The 21775-nt window shown below is 37.8% G+C and overlaps 1 protein-coding gene across 1 annotated transcript in view; it reads left to right on the top strand.

The window, feature by feature from the left end:
- The window catches only part of DYNC1LI1 (dynein cytoplasmic 1 light intermediate chain 1), a 40366-nt gene that overhangs the window by 1388 nt on the left and 17203 nt on the right, over nucleotides 1-21775 (top strand). The window lies entirely within an intron of this gene.

The following is a 21775-nucleotide window of genomic DNA, read 5'->3' as shown; positions in this document are numbered from 1 at the left end:
GTTTGCTTATAAAATGATGGTTAAATTTTTAAAACTTTGATATTGGTGTCTCAAGACTGTTTTTCTGTACATCTAAAAACAGGAAAGGAAACAAGTCAAATGCTACATGACAGGGTCTATTTTAATAAAAATGTTTAGATAGAGACAAATTACTTATTTTTCCTGAATTGCTGCCAATCTAGAATGTATAGGATTCTTGATGTTCATTACTACATGGAGCTAGTTGAAAAATTAGTTTTTACCTCATTTTTAATATGATTAAAACTACCTACTGCTTATTAACCTTTGTTCAGTCACAGCCCTATGATCTTAAACAAGTTCCTTGATATCTGTAAACCTTAGTTTCTTCATCTTCAAAGTGGATATTGTAGAAACAATGCCTCCCTCCTAGAGTTATGGAGAGGATTGATGAAATAATGCTTATGAAGTGATAACAGTACAGTGACTTTTTGTGATGGATTTCTCTTAACTGAATTAGAAAATGTTTTATCAGAATTCTCTTTTTGAAAATTGAATTAGTGTCCACATAAGTGATATTTATAGGGCAGAGATGAATTAGGGTCCAAATTTAAAAAAAAAAAATCCCAGAAAATAAGTTTACTAATTTAAACAAATTACTGTTAGTTGCTAAACTAAAATGGACTTAATGTGACCTCATTGAAGTGGATTTTTTAAATGACTCTAAGTTCGGTAAGACTTCTTTTCAAATACTACCATTATAAGGTTAAGATTCCTGAACTTTGTTTTCATTTAGTAAGTTCCTCCCAATTATTTCTGTGCATTAGATATTACTTTGAGGTTTCTCTTTGTAGTGAAACCAAAGTGACAGTTTTATTCATTTTTGATGTCCCTGATGTGCTGAGGTTGTACCATGCTTTTTTTGTTACTGTTTTTTAACCCTTTTTTTTAACCTGCTTGACACTGGATCCGTGTATGTGACTGAGTATACTTAGAGGCCCCAGACACTTCTATCCTTCCATACTTAGAACAGACTAAATTTCCTTCTTCAGAGCTTGATAGTTTGTAAGGCTCCATCTAGTATAAAATTATACAAGCTTGAAATTAAAATTTTTTCTTTGAGTACTGTTGGGATATTCATCAAAGTCCTTTTCAGCTTTAGAAGAACAGATTTTTATACTGATTACATAAATAGGATTAATTTTTAAAAACATCTCTAAAGATTGCTTAAAGACATTTTGCCATCACATGTTACAGCAGCAATTAGTCTGTGCTGGTGAAGGGAAGAAATATATAGATAGGTATTGTGGTTTTCTTTGTTATGAGTTTGAGGATACTAAGCAGGAGGATGCTTGGCCTTAATGTGTATTTCATGAGTTACAGTGATCTCTGGAGTCCTGTATTTAAAAAACAAAATCTGAGACTGCAATAAGGTTTTACATTTCCAGAAACAACCTAAAATAGGACAGTGATCAAGGCTTGCTTATATTCCCCAACACAAATTGCAGTTTAACCTTAGCTTGCTACATGGCCTCCCCTCCCACTGCCTATGGGGGTGAGAAGAGGATGAGGACCAGTACTGTATACTATATGAGCCATTCTCAAAGCATTTTCATGTAAATCTTAGTGTATCTCCTCTGCTGTGCCCCTTCTTTCACCGTAGATGTTAGCACCAATTTATGGATGAGATAATGAATTTTAAAGACCTGTTAAGTGAGTTTTCCAAGGTCACACAGCTATTAAGACCATGTGTTCCTGACTCTGGCATGGCTTTCCAACTTTCCTTGCAAGGGAGAGAGGGCCACGCATTCTTCCTACTGTGTAACTTTTTTAAAAGGTTATCTTTGAGTAAAAATACTAGTAATTATTTTAAACTAAAATCCAAATATTTGTTGGATTCTAGGATGCATCTTATTGAGGGACACCACTGTGGCCGTGGCACTCGTGTTTAAGCAGTCATTTAATCTACCTGGGCCTGACCTGTCGTGAAATGCAGAAACACTAAGACATTAGTGCTTAACCATTTTCTCTCTTGAAAGATTTTGAGAATGGGCTTCAGTCAAGTTTGTTTTTAATATTAAAGGCAAAACTTCTCATGCACGTATTTTAAGTAGGATTTAACTTACCAATTGCCCTTTGAAGAACTATTTTTTTCCTCTTTACCCTTTTTATTTAATCAACTTTTACCTCAATGATTGTAATTATATTTTAATTGCTGCTTTTTAAAGGTCACTTTCTCCACATCTTAGTTACTTTTCCTCTGTTTTGAAGGAAACTCCCTAAGGAAAATAACAGTACCTAACATTTATAGAGCACTTACATGTACTAGCCATGTAAGGATTATGTACAGCATTTGATTATCCCCTTAAAGATCAGGAAACAAACACAGAGCTGTTAAGTAAATTGCTGTAGGGTTACACAGCCAGAAAGAGTGAAAATCAGGAGTCTAAACTGTGTAGCCTACCTCCAGAGACAGGATTCTTTTTTTTAAAGATTTTATCTATTTATTTGAGAGACAGACAATGCATGAGAGGGGAGAAGGTCAGAGGGAGAAGCAGACTCCCCGCTGAGCGGGGAACCCGATGCAGGACTCGATCCCCAAACTCCAGGATCATGACCTGAGCAAAGGCAGTTGCTTAACCAAGTGAGCCACCCAGGTGCCCCAAAGCCAGTATTCTTTCTTTTTTTTTTTTTTTTTAAGATTTTATTTATTTATTTGACAGACAGAGATCACAAGTAGGCAGAGAGGCAGGCAGAGAGAGAGAAAGGGAAGGAGGCTCCCTGCTGAGCAGAGAACCCGATGTGAGACTCATCCAAGGGCCCTGGGATTATGACCTGAACCGAAGGCAGAGAAAGCCAGTATTCTTAACCTATACACTGGACAGTCTCCCTAAAGGAAACGAGAGGTCTCTTTGTAGGAGAAGGAAGGTGTTTGCAGTTTATATTAAGGAATTTTGTCTGATTCTCCTGATGTATCTATTTCGTTGCAAAAAATCCCATTGAGTTAGATTAAATTAATTCATTGTTAGTACTAAGATTCATATATAATCTTAGCTTCCAGCACAGGACCTGGCTTATAAATAGAACATCAGTATAACTTTCTGATTTGGGGCCAACATAAATTAATGAAAACTAGTTGGCCCTTTGGTAAATCATGTAAGCCTCATCTTTCTCATCTGTAAATTAAGATATTTGGATTTAGTGATCTCTGAAGGCTTGTCTGATCCCACATTCTTTAATTCAAGTTCTAAAGCTTGTGGGTTATCAAATATTTTTAAAGAACTATTTTGAGGGCATATTGCAGTTAGACTGAAATTAAGAAAGTATTTCCTTACAGATGTGGGCTGTTTGATTGTACCCAGGGAGGAAATCTAGAGCCTTCTATTTTTCCCAGAAGGCACTAGTCCAGGATTGTGTACAGCCAGCAAAGCCCCACAAAATGCTGAGCATCTTCAGGCAGTGTGTTTGAAACAGTCTTTCTTACTCAGGAGTAAAACTAGCTTCTATTATGCTTGAATTATTGGTAGGAAACCTAAAGATACATAGCGAAACTCAAGATCTGTTCACAGAAGTAACTTCATGTGAGGAGCGACTGAAAATAATGAGACTGTCCACTCTGAAACCGTTCACTTGTGAGGAGCTGGGATTAAAGATCATCAAGGTTCCATGACTTCTGGAAGATACAGATTTTGATCAGTTGAAGTATGTTAATGCTGTTTTCTGAAGTAATTGGTTATGGGATATGCTATAAGGAAGAGAATACTACCACATATTGGATATGGATAAGGATGATATTGGATTGGTAGTTCTCAAAGAACTAACAAAATTATTCACTGCATGTTAGGTGCTACCACTGTCAAAAATAAACCATGTATAGGGTGTTTTGGGACTCCAGTGACAGTGATATTTTACAGTGGTCAGTCAGTGACCTATTATGTAAATGGCCAGATAGTAAATAATTTAGGCTTTGTGAGCTATATGGTCTCTGTCTTAAATAACTCAACTCTGCCCTTGTAGCCCCCAAGCAGCCATAGATAATACCTAGATGAATAGGTGTGGCGGTGTTTAACAAAAGTTTATTTACAAAAACAGGCAGCAGACGGATTTGTGTGCTGGTTTGTGGACCCTTGCTTTAGGATATTATGGGCATCAGTTTTATCAATAAGCACAGATGCCAGTTAATAGCGTTTTCTGGGTAATGGAGTATGATGTTTGGTGCAGAATGAATGATGATGAGCTTTCATTGAAAGTATCATTGTTATTCCAACTAGAGGCATACTCTGAACATAGGTTTAAGAGGTGTTAAGTGGAGTTCATATATTTCTTCCAGTGCTGAGAGAGCTCAAGCACGAGTGAACAAGGGCACAGCTTGAGGTAGGAAAAAGAAAGGACTCAAGTGGGTGACCATGTACTAATTTGGGGGCCCTCATTTTACTTATAAAATCAGGGAGTAGCTGTTAGGAAGACCTCACAGATTATCTCTTTATTCATTTATTCATGAAACATTTATTAGAACGTGCTGTGCATAAAATGCTTTGCTGGAAAGCATTTCCATCTGTGGAAAATAGAATTAAATAAGATTCCATCCCTGCCATCTAAACTCAAAGTAGTAACATCAGATATGTCAGTATGAAATGATTACTAAATAGGTCACATAAAGTTTTGCGGAAAAGGTGGTATCTGAGTGAAATTTTGCTAAGGTAGATCGGAGAACACTGTGGGCTACAGACTAAGGGAGCTTGTTGCAGTAGCTAAAAACCTAGTGGAAAGGCTAGGGCAGCTCAGGTGTGGTGGGATCCTGACCTACAGGCACCAGATCTGGGAGTCTGCCCTTCCTACCTTCCCTGAAGCTGTGGGGTTGTGGGTGAATTACAACCTACTGATCTGTTAATAGAGATTCTTTCATACTTACTGGGATTAAAAGAACTAAAAGAAATTATGTCTTAAAGCACTTTCCTCTCAGAATTGGAAGTCACTATTTTAAATTGTAAATTAATACATGTTTCTTATCAGAGAGAAAATACTATGAAGATAAGAAAATGAAAATAACACATGATCCCACCATCTAGATATAGCAGTGTTCATTTTTTTCTATGTGTCTATATTTTTTTTTTATTTTTTAAATTTTTTTAAAAGGTCTGGGCTTTTTTTTTTTTTTTTTTTTTCTTTTTTTTAAGATTTTATTTATTGGCCAGAGAGAGAGAGAGCACAAGCTGGGGGAGCGTCAAGGGGGGAGGAGAAGCGTCTGCCTTCAGCTGTGGTCATGATCCCAGGGTTCTGGGATCCAGCCCTGAATCAGGCTCCCTGCTCAGCTGGGAGCCTGCTTCTTTCTCTCCTCTCCACTTGTGCTCTTTCTTGCTATCTCTGTTGAGCAGCAAGAGGAGAAGAAGACTCCCTGCTGAGCGAGGAGCCTGATGCAGGACTTGATCCCAGAACCCTGGGATCATGAGCTAGAGGCAGATGCTTAACAGACTGAGCCACCCAGGCATCCCTGTATTTGTTTTTTAAACAAATTGGCTTCTACCTTATATACTATTTTGAAATCAGATTTTTTTTTTAACTTCATCAGGGTTTTTCTTTTTTTTTAAAGACAGTAGATATGGGTTCCTTCCTTTTAGTGACTGAATAATATATATAGTTATGCCATAATTATAATTGATGGGTAGACAGATTATTATGGTTGTATCTAATTTTCCACTTTTCCAATATTATCTTTGGGATAAGTTCCTATTAGTTGAATGGCTGGCTCAAAAGTATGAATCTTTAGGGTCTTTTTATATATTACCAAACAGTCTTGGGAAAGTTGTGCCATTTTACATTCCTGCTGTCAGTATATGGGAGTACTTGTTTACCTAGCACCATTACTAATTCTAAGGATTATTCGCTTTAATCTTTACCTATTTGGTAGATAGGTTAAAAATTGTCATCCTATAATTTAATGACTTTTGGACTATAGAATATATATATTTGTTGATTAAAAACTATTTAGTGTGACTTACAGGAGCCTAGGAACTGTTAATAACCATTGAGATAAGCATTTATTGGCTGTGATAGATCTTTATTGAATTAAACTCAGTGGTTTTCAGTTCACGTCTAGTTAGTCTGAGCGAGTGAGGGCAATGATAAAGGATGAATTCTGTTTTTTAATGTGGATTACTGAATGATGATATTCAAAGGTAGAGCTTTGGCCAACAGATGGGATGGGAACATCCGTGTTAAATGCCTGTTGCTTGGATGTTCTGCTTTATTATATAGCATGTTCACTCTTTTATAGAAGAGGGTTTTGAGCCCCAGGTTACACAACTGAGCTGGGATTCAAAATTGAGTTTGTCTGACTTTCTGCTATGCAGGTGCATAGCAGGTCCCTGACATTAGAGGGATGTAGTCTGGAACAGCCGTGCGTACATGTTTACTTAGAACCACTGGGTGCAGTTGCTGCAGCTGATTAACAGCTTCTCCCTGTTCTTGCCTGCTGAGGCAAGGGAGGAGACGCTCTTTCTGAGATGGGGAGCAGACCAAAAGCCCCCACCCTGCCTGGGTCATCCAGATAGCCTATGGGAGGCCACGTAGCAGGTATGAGCCCAAAAGTAGTTCCAGTGAAGACCCTTCATGGCTCTTATCACCACAACTTTCAGATAAAATAAGTTGATTTCTTTCTTTTTTTTTTTTTTTTTTTCGGTTTTATCCATTTATTTGACAGACAGAGATCACAAGTAGGCAGAGAGGCAGGCAGAGAGAGAGAGAGGAGGAAGCAGGCTTCCCAACGAGCAGAGAGCCTGATGCGGGACTCGGTCCCAGGACCCTGGGATCATGACCCGAGCTGAAGGCAGAGGCTTAACCCACTGAGCCACCCAGGCTTCCTAGGGTGATTTCTTTTACATCATGCCAGGCCAAATAAAAAATGTCAGCTTCACAATGTGGATCCCTCACTTGGATAAAGAAGGAACATGGAAGGCTAGAATTCTTTTTGTTCTAGCCATGATTATCATGATACTGTAGGTAGTAATGAATCCACTATAGCTATGGAGATGTGAATCAAAGCTCTCCATAGATAGCAGGTATCAGGCACACAAACCTGTGCACAGCAAGAAGAGCACAGTGTCTCAGCCTTCCTCCACCACAGGAAAGGAACCTGGGAGAAAAGGGAGGCAGAATACCGTTTAATTTTACCTTTTGTCCCCCTTATTTATCGCCATTGAAGACTAGAAGCTGCTCCAAGTACAATGGCAATGTTTATAGTGTTTAGTAGTATTGCTGGATTCTAATCCTGACCCTTCTTTAGCAAATTGCTTAATCTTTCAGATTATGGTATTTACCTTTTAGGATTATCATATGGATTATAGGAGATAATGTTTATAAAACATTTCTAACAGTGGCATACACCGGAAGTGTTCAAGATAGCTATTATTAATGTATTATGAGTACTTAAGTGTTTTTCTTTGCTCATTTTCATGTGATTCTTGGTTTTTGGTTGGTATTTTTGTTGTTGTTGTTGTTTTGTGTTTTTTTAGATTTTATTTGAGAGGGTGAGAGAGAGCAACAGAGATAGGGAGAAAGAGCACAAGTGGGGAGGAGAGGGAGAAACAGGCTCCCAGCTGAGCAGGGACCCTGATTCAGGGCTGGATCCCAGGACCCTGGGATCATATCCTCAGTTGGAGGCAGACGCTTAAGTGACTGAGTCACCTTGATGCCTGTAATTCATGTTTTTGTATTATCTTTTTAAAACACAGTTGGTGTCTTATAAAAGAATTTTGTTTTTGTTGTATCACTGACCAAGAAGTAATGAATTGGTAATAGTTATAGAACTTTAAGTCCATCACCATAAATTTTGTCTGCTTTTACCCCCTCTACTGAGAAGATGGGGAGCAAATGGAAATACTCGACTTGTCGAGGTTTATACACTAATTGTGATATTGTTACAGTTAGAAATCACATCTTCTGAATCTTCCTGTTTCTAAATCTGTTAATTAAATTGTCATTGTAAAGTTTATGGACATGACCTTTGGTGTTGAATTAGAGATCTGTTGGGGTGATAAAACAGTATCACGAGCACACCTTTACCCCTATACTGTTTTGGTGGAGTTTACAGAGACTTTCTTTTGTAATCAATTCTGTTTTCAAATTTGTGCAAAAAAGAAGTAAGAATTGATGGTTATTGTTCCATGCTAAAACTGAAGTTATTTTGGGGTACCTGGTTGGCTCAGTTGGTAGAGCATGTGACTCTTGGTCCTCGGGGTTGTAGGTTCGAGTCCCACATTAGATGCAGAGATTACTTAAAAATAAAATCTTTTAAAAAATTAAAACTGAAGTTCTTTTAAGTGCGTGGATTTAATACTTGGTTTACAGAGAGTGACTTATTTGAATAGCACCCAGACATAATTTGGGATACGGGCTTATTTGCTCTGGGGAATTTCACTGTAATCTGATCAATAAGTCTTTCCTCCTTTGGTCCATCCACTAGGACAGTGTTTGGCCTGTAGACTGTTTTTGTATGGCCAGCAAGCCAGGAATTGGTTTGTTTATATCTTTAAAGATTTGAGAGTTTAAAAAAAAAAATCAAAGATGAATTTTTTTTTTTAAAGATTTTATTTATTTATTTGACAGAAAGAGACATAGTTTACGAGGGAACACAAGCAGAGGGATTGGGAGAGGGAGACATGGGTCTGGATCCCGGGACCCTAGGATTATGACCTGACCTGAAGGCAGACGCTTAATGACTGAGCCACCCAGGTACCCCCTTTGTGGCTTTAATAACTTGGGAGAATTTTAAGATCCCATTCTAAGTGATTCTAAGAAGTGTTTATGTGATTTTAGTGGTTTTTATCAATTATTGTTGTACTTAATGCCCCTTAGTGTCATAAAAGTCACCCAAATATTCCTATATTTCTTGGGGGGTTTTGTCTTTGCTCCTTTCACTTATGTATTTAGCATCAAATACTTTTCTTTTTTAAAATTTTACTTTTTGATACCCTTCACCCATCATTTGAATCCTCATTCAAAGATGAATATCTGATAGAGACCTTATGTGAACTGCAAAGCCTAAAATATTTACTCTTTAGTCCTTTACATAAAAAGTTTCCTGGCACTTGAATGAGGACATAAAACTAGCCCTGTTAGAATATAATTTGATCTAATGAAATATTTCAGTTTGTTTTAAAAACATCTGTAAAATATGCCCTCTTTAAAAAAATCTAATGTAAAATGAAAATTTAGATAAAATATTTAGAGAATAACTTTAGCATCATCATTACAGTGTTCTTTATAGGAGGACTCTCATCTTAGTCTGTTTAAACAGGAACTCTCAGTACCTCTGTAAGTGTATGTTTACAGATCATTAACTTTGGCTGGCACACTTAAAGCTAGGATGTCTGTTTCACTGCCAGCTGAAGGCAGAGGAACCGAAGATAAAGCTTTCTTACAGTTTATACATGACAGGTAGATGAATTCTTTGAACATTTTAGGAAGTCACACAGGCCTCATTGCCCTGCTTGCCACTTTAAAGATATATTAATTGCAGAGAATAAAGTATTTCTATAGTTATTTTTCTTTTATTTTACTGTTCAAACCATCAGGTTCTGTGTTTTTCTAAAAATAACTTGGAATTTAGTGATTTTTGTTTCTTGAATGGTTTGGTTATTAGAGACAGTTTTTTCATTTGTTTATTTTTCTCCATGCTTTCCATGGTTCTTTATGTTTTGTTGTGTCTTTTTTAAGATTTTTATTTATTCTAAAGGAGAGCAAAAGCAAGAGAGAGCACAGAGGGAGAAGGAAAAGTAGGCTCCCCGCTGAGCAGGGAGCTCAATGTGGGGCTCGAGCCCGGGACCCCCGAGATCATGACCTGAGCTGAAGGCAGATGCTTAACCTACTGAGCCACCCAGGCACCCCCTTTGTGGCTTTGATAACATAGGAGAATTTTAAGATCTCATTCTAAGTGATTCTAAGAAGTATTTATGTGATTTTAAATAGTTTATATTATTGATTGTTGTACTTAATACCCCTTGTGTCATAAAAGTCACCCAAATATTTCCCTATTTCTGTTTTGGGGTTTGTTTGTTTGTTTGTTTGTTTGTTTGTCTTTGTACCTTTCATTTATGTATTTTTTTGGCATTGGATACTTTCTTTCTTTCTTTTTTTTTTTTTAAACTCTTTGACATGCTTCACACATCCTCCCATCCCCCACAACCTCCAGTCTGTTCTCTATATCTATAAGCTAGAGGTTTTTTGTTTTTTTAGATTCCCCACATAAGAGAGATCATTTTTCTTTGACTTATTTCACTTAGCATAGTGCCCTCAGAGTCCATCTATGTTGTCACAAATGGCAAGATTTCATTCTTTCTTATGGCTGAATAATGTGTATCTCACATCATCTTTATCCATTCATAATTGGACACTTAGGATGTTTTCTTATCTGGGCTATTAGAAATAATGCTGCAATGAACATGAGGGTACATGTGTCTTTTTAAGTTAGTGTTTTCATTTTTTTTTAATAAGTACCCAAAAATGGAGTTGCGGTTTCATATGGTCAAAATATGATCAAAACTTTTAATTTTAGGGGAAACCTTATACTGTTTTCATCAATGGCGGCACCAATTTCCACTCCCCAACAGGGCATAGAGGTTCCCTTTTCTTCATAGCTTCTCTGACATTTGTTTTTTCTTGTCTTTTTGATACTAGCCATTCTAGCAAATGAGAGGTGATATTTCACTATGGTTTTGATTTGCATTTCCCTAATGATTTAGTGATATTGAGCATCTTTTCATGTGCCTGTTGGCATCTTTATGTCCTGGGAGAAATGTCTGTTCATGTCTTCTGCCCATTTCTTAATTGTATTGTTCCATCTTTTGCTAGTTGAATTGTATGAATTCTTTATGTATTTTGCATTTTAACTCCTTATCCAGATATATGACTTGCAAATTTTTTCTTCCATTCAGTAGGCTGCCTTTTTATTTTGTTGATGGTTTCCTTTGTGGTACAGAAGCTTTTTAGTTTGATGTAGTCCCACTTGTTTGTTTTTGCTTTTGTTACTTTTGCTTTTGCAGTCAGAATTTAAAAAAATCATCGCCAAGACCTATGTCAGGCAGTTTACCACGTGTGTTTACTTATAGGAGCTTTATGATTTCAGATCTGATGTTCAAGTCTTCAGTCCATTTTGACTTAATTTCTGTGTGTGGTGTAAGATAGTGGTCTAGTGTCATTTTGCATCTGGCTGTCTAATTTTCCCCAACATCATTTGTTGAGGAGACTGTCCCCCTTACCCATTGTATATTCTTGGCTCCTTTGTCATAAATTAATTGACCATATATGCTTGGGTTTATTTTGGGGCTCTCTTTTCTGTTCCATTGATGTATGTATCAGTTTTTATGCCAATACATACTGTTTTAATGACTATAGCTTGTAATGGAATTTGAAATCAGGGTGCATGATGCCTCTAGCTTTGTTCTTCTTTCTCAAGATTGCTTTGACGTATCCAGGATCTTCTGTGGTTCCATCACATTTTACGATTGTTTGTTATATTTCTGTGAAAAATGCCACTGGAATTTTGGTAGGGATTGCATTGAATCTGTAGATTACTTTGGGTTTGAAGCCACATAAGCCCCATTGCCCTGCTTGCCACTTTAAAAGTATATTAGTTGCTTAGAATTAAGTATGTATATAGCTATTTTTCATTTGTTTTATTTTAGTTTTCAAGCTATTAGGTTCTGTTTTGTTTTCCAATAATAACTTGGAATTTAGTGACTTCTGTTTCTTGAATGGTTTGGCCAGTAAAGATGGTTTTTAAATGTCTATCAATGCCAAGTATAGGTATCTTCCATTTTAATATTTTCCAGCCATTCTAACTGCATAATCGAATAAAGAGAAGGGGTTCATGATGGACTTTCTAATATTGTCAAACATAGCTCATCTTGGCTGTGGCAAGGCAGCTGAGTCCTGACAACTCAGTCCAAGCTTTTCCAAGTCCTCATTAGATATCAGATCTGCCAATGCCTTCATTATGAACTTACCAGCCTCCAGAACTGTGAAAAATAAATTCTGTTGTTTAAAAGCAATCTAGCCTATGGTGTTTTGTTATAACAGCCCCCAAAGATTGACGACGTGGTTTTTGTTTTTGCTGAGCAAGCAGAGACAGTGTCTGATAAGAATAGGATAATTTCTTATCTGTAAGTAACTTAAAAGCTAGGACTTTATATCCTGCTTACTGTTAAGAGAACTTGCCCAAAGAATATTTGTTGAATGAAGCAGGACAGACTTGGCAGACTTAACATTGTGCCAAAGGCAACTGGTAAATGAGCTGACACATGACACTGAAGTGTCTTCAGTGTGCAGTATGTTGTTGGGAGTGTGAGGGACAGTGCTTAACCAGACTTACAGAGGAAAAGAAAGCTTCCTAGAGCTTTCCTAGAGCTTTCCTAGAGCAAACTAAACTGAGACCAGGATAAGCTGCAGTTATCCCACGTGTGAGGGGAAGGGAAGAATATCCCAGAAAGAAATGACAGCATGTGCGAAGACTCAGAGTTGGGAGAGAGCACCCCCACTAGTGCTCTGCAAGAAGTTGTGCATGGCTGGAGCCTAGCATGTGGGTTGTGGGGTATGGTGGGAGAGGGGCAGAAAAATGAGGTGGCTTTTGGAAGGACATTGAGCTTTATAGTTTGTGCAGGAGCAGCAGGAAGACCCTGATGGTTTCCCTTGACATCTTATAAAACTGCCAAACATGTTAAAGCAATTTTACAGTGAATATTCATATACTCAAACATAGATTCTACCATTAAACTTAACTGTATTTGCTTTATCACATGAGCGGCTCACTGTTCCACCCCTTTTTTTATGCATTACAAAGTAAGTTGCTGATGCTAGTTTACTTCACTGGAAATACTTCAGCTTTTGTATATCATTAACAAGCATACCCTGAAGGGTCTTAAGAGGGAGAAGTGGCTTAAGGAGATTGTTTCAGGAAGATACACTTAGCTGCAGCATGAGCAATGTATTGGTGTGTGGTGCGAATTTAGTGGATGTTCAGTTTTGAGGAGTATGCTTGTATAGTGAGAGGAGAACCAAGCAGAGGCCATGGGTTAAGTGCCTAAAGACATAAAAAGAGAAAAAAATTGTTTAGCAAATAATGTGATTAGAAGATGTATATAACAGTAGAACGATTACATCTACAATTACATCTTTGTAATACCAATAGCATTTTTCACAGAACTAGAAACATCCTAAAATTTGTATGGAACCACAAAAGACCCTAAAGAGCCAAAGCAATCTTGAAAAAGAAAACACTGGAGGTGTCACAATTCCAGACTTAAGTTATATTACAAAGCTGACATCATCAAGACAGCTTGTTTGTTTCTAAAATGGCACTGGAACAAAAATAGACATATAGATCAACGGAACACAATGGGATACCCAGAAATTAACCTTCAACTGTATAGTCACTTAATCTTTGATGAAGCAGGAAAGAATATGCAGTGGGAAAGAAGACAGTCTCTCTAACAAATGGTGTTGGGAAAACTGGAAAGCGACATCCAAAAGAATGAAACCGGACCACTTTCTTACACCATACACAAAAATAAACTCAAAATGAATTAGAGACCTAAATGTGAGACCTGAAACCCTAAAAAATCTGAGAAGAGAGCACAGGCAGTAATATCTCTGACATCAGCCACAGCAACATTTTTTCTAGATATATTTCCTGATGCAAGGGAAGTAAAACTAAATATAAACATTTGGGACTACCTCAAAATAAAAAGCTTCTGCACAGTGAAAGAAATAATCAACAAAACTAAAAGGCAACCTACTGAATGGGAGAAGATATTTGCAAATGACATATCTGATAAAGGTTAGTATCCAGAATACATAAAGAATTGATACAATTCAACACCTCCCCAAATATAATAATCCAGTTGAAAAGTGGGCAGAAGACCCCCCCCCCCCCCGCCAAAAAAGGCGGGAAGACATAAACAGACATTTCTCCAAAGAAGTCAGACAAATGGCCAAACAGACATATGACTGATCATCAGGGAAATGCAAATCAAAACTACAATGAGATATATCACCTCACACCTGTTAGAATGGCTAAAATCAACAACATAAGAAACAACAAGTGTTAACAAGGATGTGGACAAAAAGGAACCCTCCTGTACTGTTGGTGGGAATGCAAACTGGTACAGCCACTGTGGAAAACAGTATGGAGGTTCCTCACAAAGTTAAAAATGGAACTACCTTACTGTCCAATCATCACACTACTGGGTATTTACCCAAAAATACAAAACCACTAATTCAGAGGAATACAGACACCCCTACACTTATTGCAGCACAATTTCCAATAGCCAAACTATGGAAGGAGCCCATCAATAGATAAAAGGATAAAGAAGATATACATACACACAAACACACACAATGGAGTATTATTCAGCTGTAAAAGAATGAAATCTTGGCATTTGCAACAGGATGGATGGAGCTAGAGTACAATGCTAAGCAAAATAAATCAGTTAGAGAACGACAAATACCATATGATTTCATTCCTATGTGGAATTTTAGAAACCAAACAAGCAAAGGGAAAAAACAGACAAACCAAGAAGCAGATTCTTAACTATAGAGAACAAAGAGGTGATTACCAGAGGGGAGGTGGAGAGAATGGGTGAAATAGATGAAGGGGATTAAGAGTACACATTTAGGGCGCCTGGGTGGCTCAGCGGGTTAAGCCTCTGCCTTCAGCTCAGGTCATGATCCCAGGGTCCTGGGATCGAACCCCGCATCAGGCTCTCTGCTCAGCGGGGAGCCTGCTTCCTCCTCTCTCTGCCTGCCTCTCTGCCTACTTGTGATCTCTGTCAATAAATAAATAAGTAAAATTAAAAAAAAAAAAGTACACATTTATTGTGATGAGCACTGAGTAATGTAAAAATTGTTGAATCACTCTATTGTACACCTGAAACTAATATAGCACTGTATGTTAACTATATTGAAATTAAAATAAAGAACTTTTCTTTTTTTTTTTTTTAATTTATTTATTTATTTGACAGAGATCACAAGTAGGCAGAGAGGCAGGCAGAGAGAGGAGGAAGCAGGCTCCCCGCTGAGCAGAGAGCCCGATGCGGGGCTCGATCCCAGAACCCTGGGATCATGACCCGAGCCGAAGGCAGAGGCTTTAACCCACTGAGCCACCCAGGCTCCCCTAAAATAAAGAACTTAATAGAAAATACTAATAGCAAGAAATTATGTGATTTACACTTGGCACTAGTTATAGGGCACCTGGGTGGCTCAGTAAGTTAAGCGTCTGTCTTCAGCTCAGGTCATGATCCTGGAGTCCTGGGATCAGGGTCCTGGGATCGAGCCCTCCACTGGGCTCCCTCAGGGAGGAGGCAGCTTCTCCCTCTGCCCCTAGCCCCTGCTGGTGTGCTCACCCACACGCATTCTCCCTCTCTCTCAAATAAATAACAGTCTTTTTTTAAAAAATAAATTTGGTACAAGTTTAAAAACTTTAAAACTAGGCTAGCTATTCATGTTTTGGTAAGGATTTTTTTAATATTAAAAATCTGTTTAAGTACTACATATTATTATCTCATGAACTTTAGTTATTAGCAATATCTTGTTAATAGTACTTATAGTAAAGTTGAGTTTCTTAGATGTAAGGACTTATTCCTGGAGAATATTCATGAGTTCTCTGAAAATTTAAAAATTGTTTTCATTTTCATGTTAAACTTTAAAAAAATTGTAAATGTCTTGGATCTTCTGAATGAGCATCTTTAGGTCTAACTGCTGCCACAAGATTGCAGTACTCCCTTCTGCATAGGTGCTTATAGTCCTATTGGTGACAAGCTGAGACCAAGTAAGGCAGACAGAACAAGAGAGAGGACACACGGATTTGTCAGACTCCAAAGGAAGTATCCCAGAGCAGTTAGTACTCTATTCAGTCGTATTGGCCGGAGTGGTTCTTTTTATGAACCATTTTCTAACGTTTCATAGCAGTAAGTATCACCTTAAACAGGCAATAAAGAACTCGTCATTAAATAAGTACTTCTTTTTCAGTGCTATTTTTGCAGTGTACTATTAAAATGGACCAACAAAATAACAGTTTGGGTTGAAAATAGTAATATCTATGATAATGACAATGATTATTCCCATGATGATCCATCATGCTTTAAATAGAAATAATAAAGTTAACTAGTGAAAAATATATAAATGTTTCTACTATTAAACCCAGCATTGGCATTTAATTTCAGCAAAATATCATTTGTTATATTAATTGCTGATTTGAATTTTATCAATCCTATAATTTTTATGGCATTTAATTTATAATGTTTTCAAGTAGTTGTTCAAGAACTATAAACAAAAAGAATTTAAATCATTTCTATCTAGTCATCTCAGTATGCAGGAACACTGGACATAATAAAATAATTTAAATCACCATGTGAGGCAATCTATAAAAACTTTCTTTTAAAAAGTCTGAATAGGCAAAGCAGAGGATTTTTAGGGCAGTGAAACTATTTTGTATGATACTGTAATGGCAGCTACATGTCATTATATATCTGTTAAAACCCATATAATGTATAACACCAAGAATGAACCCTCATGTAAACAGTGGACTTAGGTGATAATGACACATTAGTGTCAGTTCACTGATTGTAATAAATGTACTACTGTGTCAAGAGTGGGGGATGTTGTATAGATGTGGGGACAGGATATTAAAAAATTCAGAGAATTTCTCACTCAATTTTGCTGTGAACCTGAAATTCTTCTAAAAAAAAAAACCAGTTTATTGGGGGCACTTGGAGACTCAGTTGTTTGAGTGTCTGACTCTTGTTTTCTGCTTAGATCATGATCTCAGAGTTGTGAGATCAAGTCCCGCATTGGGCTCTCTGCTAACCGTGGAGTCTGCTTACGATTCCCTCTCTCTTCCTCTCTCTCTGCCTTCTTCCCCACCACTTGCACATGTATGCTCTCTCTTTAAAAAAATAAAATAAAATAAAAACCCCAGAGTTTATTAATTTAAAAAAATCCAAGTCTGTTCTATAAACTAGAAAGTAAAAAATCAAAGTGTCGCTTATGACAGACTACTTTCCTGAAAAGAATTCTCTAGGTTAAATTGACACCAGCTGAAAAATGATTATTCCGCAGAAACAGTGTTACATATTATGGCAAAAACTTAGTGCCCAGACTTGTAATAGAGGCTATTAAATCAACGATAAAATATCTAATTTTCTAAAGTACCTATGCATCCATAAAAATAGGTGGTAACAGATAAAACTTGATTTTATTTAACCCAGGTTTTATCTTTTCTCTTTAATTCCTACTTTAGATGTTAGAAAATAAAAAGATACCTTAAAAAAGGGTCAAAATCAGATGGATTTATTTCAATTTCTTTTTAATATATCAAATGACTTAAATATAAAGGTTTCTGAATTTAGAAATGTATACTTATAGATAAGCATAAGCAAAAGACCCCAAACCATAATAATATCACCTAGAAATAGTCACTGATTTGATTATCTCTTGTGGTGATACTATGGAGTGGTTCTTCAGTGTAGAGCATCATAGGAGAAGGGAGGGAAAATTGAATGGGGGAGTAATCAGAAAGGGAGACAAACCATGAGAGACTCTTAACTCTAGGAAACAAACTGAGGGTTGCTGGAGGGAAGGTGGGTGAGAAGATGGGATGACAGGGTTGTGGGCATTAAGGAGGGCATGTGATGTGATAAGCACTGGGTGTTGTAGGCAACTGATGAATTGTTGAAGTCTACACCTGAAACTAATGATGTCATATATGTTGGCTAATTGAATTTCAAAGAAAAAAAATTATGGAATGGTTCTTTAACAAGTTTGTATCTTCCTTTTAGTTTATCTAATTCTAATTGTAAAGGCTTAAATTCATAGGCTCCAAATTTTTTTTTGGATTTTGAGCCCAAATTCATGACATCAAAAATAATAGTCAATCCTAACTACGTATGCTATATTTCAAGTTCTTGTAGCCATCAGTAAAGCATGGCTGTTTCCTTTTTCTAAGAGCTGAAATTGAAGAGTTCTCCCCTACTTAGGAGACCAGAATTTATTCCTCTAAGTAAATGTCCATCATTCATTTCACTGGACTGATGGTTCTCAAATGTGCCACACTCATCTGAGGGGCTTATTTTTTTTCTTTAAAGATTTTTTATTGATTTGACAGACAGAGATCACAAGTACGCAGAGAAGCAGGCAGAGAGAGAGGAGGAAGCAGGCTGCCCGCTGAGCAGAGCGCCTAATGGGGGCTTGATCCCAAGACCCTGGGATCATGACCTGAGCCGAAAGCAGAGGCTTTAACCCACTGAGCCACCCAGGCGCCCCTCTGAGGGGCTTATTAAACACACATTGCTGGGTCTTCCCTCCTGTCCTTCTGGGGTGGAGTCCAAGAATCTGCATTTTTAACAAGTAGCCAGTGTTGCTGCTGCTGCTAGTGCAGGTACCACAATTTAAGAACCATTGCATTCGACATTTACTACACTAAATACTAGAAGTACAAAGATCTTTATATCAAAGTCATTGTCCTCTAAGAGGCTCATAAACTGGAGAGGGAAAAAGCAAGAGACAGTTTCAAGATACTGTCAATAGGACTACACTGGAGATACGCAACAAACCAGGAAGCCAGCCCTAAAGGAATATCCTGGTTTTGCCTGGAAGTCAGAAAGGGCTTTGTAGAGATGGTAGGTAGTACTTTAGGCAAACCTCCTGGTGTTTAATGAGCCACGGATAGTTAGTCATTCCAGGCAGTAAGGAAAACATACACAGAGGCCTGGAGGCAAAGAAGTGTCCTTCTACAAAGGACAGATAATTTGAATGCATGAACTTTAGGACGTGACGGGGAAAAGGAGTCAGAAAGTGAGAACAAGTACGGCATGCCAGCTCGTGAAGGGCATCTTATGCCAGGCCGGGAAGGTCAGACTATCCTGAAGGTGACCGGGAGCCCCTGGCAGTGTTTAGGTATTTTAGAAAGACTGCTGTGGCAGAAGTGTGGGAGACTGACTGACAAGAGTAAGTTTAGGAGTAGGAAGACTTAGGTAACTAGATATTAATGGTGTCCTAGCAGAAATGAGGTAGGCCTGAACTAAGGTATTAGCTAGTGGTGGGGACAGCTGTACTCCAGGCACACTTGGTTGGGAGCTGGCAGAGAGATGAGGAAGACACAGAAGTCAGAGAAGGCTCTCCCTTGCCATTGCTTCCGTAACATTGCCCTCTCCTACTCTACCACTGACCTCTGAGGCGACTGGTCCCGAGTCTTCCTTGCAGGCTGCTCTTCCATCCCTGCCCGAAGTTTGTGTTCCCCAGGGTTCCTTTCTCAGCCTTCTGCTCTTCTCACTCTGAATGTAATTCCAGGAGCAGCTCCACACACAGCTTCAGTACCACCTATACTGGTGACCCACAGATTTCCTTTGAGCTTCAGCCTTCTCCGAGCTGCCTCCTCCTGCTCGTCACTACGTGCATATTCCATGAATACCTCATGTTTCAATATACACAAAGACAGTATCGTTCTCTTGTTGCCTTTCCCCCAGATACTCGCTTATATGATGATTCATGTAAGATTCCAACCTTAAAGACTTTCTGTATTGCGTGTTCCCTCTACCTAGAATATACTCTCTTTAGAATCCTCTGTGTTGCCCAAACTTCTGTCTTCTTTCAAATACCACTTCCTTGGGTAGGCTGTTCCTAATCACCTCATTTAAAATCACAACCTCCCTTGCATTCCTGTTCCTCCTCATATTATTTTTCTCCATTGAACTACTAACATAGTATGTATTTTACTTAGTCACCCCCTACCCTCAGAAGCTCCAGCAGAACAGGCTTTTTTGTGTTTTGCTTGCTGCCGTATCCCCAGTACCCGGAAAGTACCTGTGACTGCGGTACGTGTTAACTCTGTTAACTCTGCACTTTCATAGTGAAATGTACATTCTTACGCCTCTTACAGGGCAGCCACTGAGACATCTGGTCTCAGACAACAAAAATGCTGCCAGAATATTAATGAGTTCCACAAATCCCTGAATGAAGGATATAAATTTTGTTCCCTTATCCACTTTGAGAGTATTTTTAAACTTGACTGTGTATTAATGGGTTTGAAATACAAAAGCCTTAGAAGTTAGGGCAGCAGAAGGATACAACTTCAAGTCTGTCAGTGTGTTTCTATATAACAAAAAGCAAAGGACTGTAACTACTCCTTTTGCCCACATTCTAGTCAGATGGAACTGTCGGCTTCCATTTCCATCTCTGTGGCGGGAGCAGCAGACATTTCCAGAGTGCCTGCTGCATTCATTGAAGCAGCAGTAATTCTGACATAACCGTGACTGTAATGGGGAAGGGTGATTACCTCCTGTTTGGCAGATGTTGAATACTGGAGCTCAGAACTGCCGAAGATAAGTATCTTATTCAGAGTTTCATAGGTGGGAAATGACGGGGCCAGGATCTGAATTGATACAAATTTAAGTTCAAAGCACAGTTTCCAATATGCAACAGTGCTGCTATTTTAGAGGCCATTAAAATAATACTATTTATTATTTTTACATTATGACTCATAAAAGAGAAAGGTATTTCTGCTTCCAGGGATCATTGCTATTTTCAGAAGAAAAGGAAAATAATTTAATGCATTCTTCTCTGTGGGTTGCCTCTGAGGAACAGGTGTTATGTTCCTATTCTCTTGATTCTGCCTCTGAGGATTGGGAATAAAGTTTGTTTTATTACACTGGTAATTTCTTCTCTCCTGAAATTTTAAACGATGGTAGTTGTGCCTCTTAATACTTAAGCACCTTAGAGATCCATTTTAAGATAAAGCTTAAAACATTACTTTTGAAAAAGAGTATACTGTCAAATAAATGTAATATGGTAAATATGGTAGTTTGAGGCTCCCCCCGCACACACACACACACACACCCTGCGATTTCAAAATTTGTCACTTCGGTAACAAGGTGGAAGTGTTCACATTGAGAATAAAAAACATTTCATAGACACACAGGCTGTAGAGAAATCTAATGAAATCCTCTCTACTTAGAGATGAGAAAATTGAGACCAGTCTAGTCACAAAGACTGTGGGAGCATGGCAGTATTCCTAGTCTCACAAGAAAGTCCAAGTCAACCTTCTCAAGAGTCTGACTCTTGTTTGCACTCAGGAGAAAGTGGAAGGCAAAACTAGAAGAATATCTTATTCCCAAGAATATTCTGACATCTTACAGTGCTTGGCACAGAGAAGATTCTCAAGATGTCTGAAGAAGCACTTTGCTAACTGAAACACAATTTTTGGGAGCAAAACTTCTATCCACTACTCACTCTTCTCTCTACTTCAACTTCAACATTTGGAAGTTACAGTTGGTTGAAAATTGAACATGCATATTTTACACATATTTTAAGCCCATTTCTTCTTTTCATAAGTCTTAAGCCTCCATTAAAATGACCAATTTCTACAGCTGTCACTTTTTTGAACTCTGAACCTGATGAATGAACTAAATGAACTCTGATGTGATTTGTCTTGATGGCAAATGCAGACGTCTGAAAATAGACCTGTTTCATAAAACATCTGAAAAAGCTGATGAAGACATATTCTGCAGACAAAACCTCATTTGTTACCTACAATTTCTAGGAAATATCTCTTATCTCAGGTATTGATAAAGATGCAAGGGATTTTTTTCTTTTTTTTCCATCCAAGATTTTATTTAAATTCAAGTTAGGTAACATATACTATACATGTATATGTTACTGTATATGTATATTCTACTCCATTTCAGGAGTAGAATTTAGCAATTCATCACGTACGTATAACACCCAGTGCTCATCACAACATGTGCCCTCCTTCATGCCCATCTCCTGTTTA

Source organism: Lutra lutra, chromosome 1, assembly GCF_902655055.1.
Source record: "Lutra lutra chromosome 1, mLutLut1.2, whole genome shotgun sequence".
Classification (NCBI taxonomy): domain Eukaryota; kingdom Metazoa; phylum Chordata; class Mammalia; order Carnivora; family Mustelidae; genus Lutra; species Lutra lutra.
This window is presented reverse-complemented; position numbering and strand designations above follow the sequence as displayed.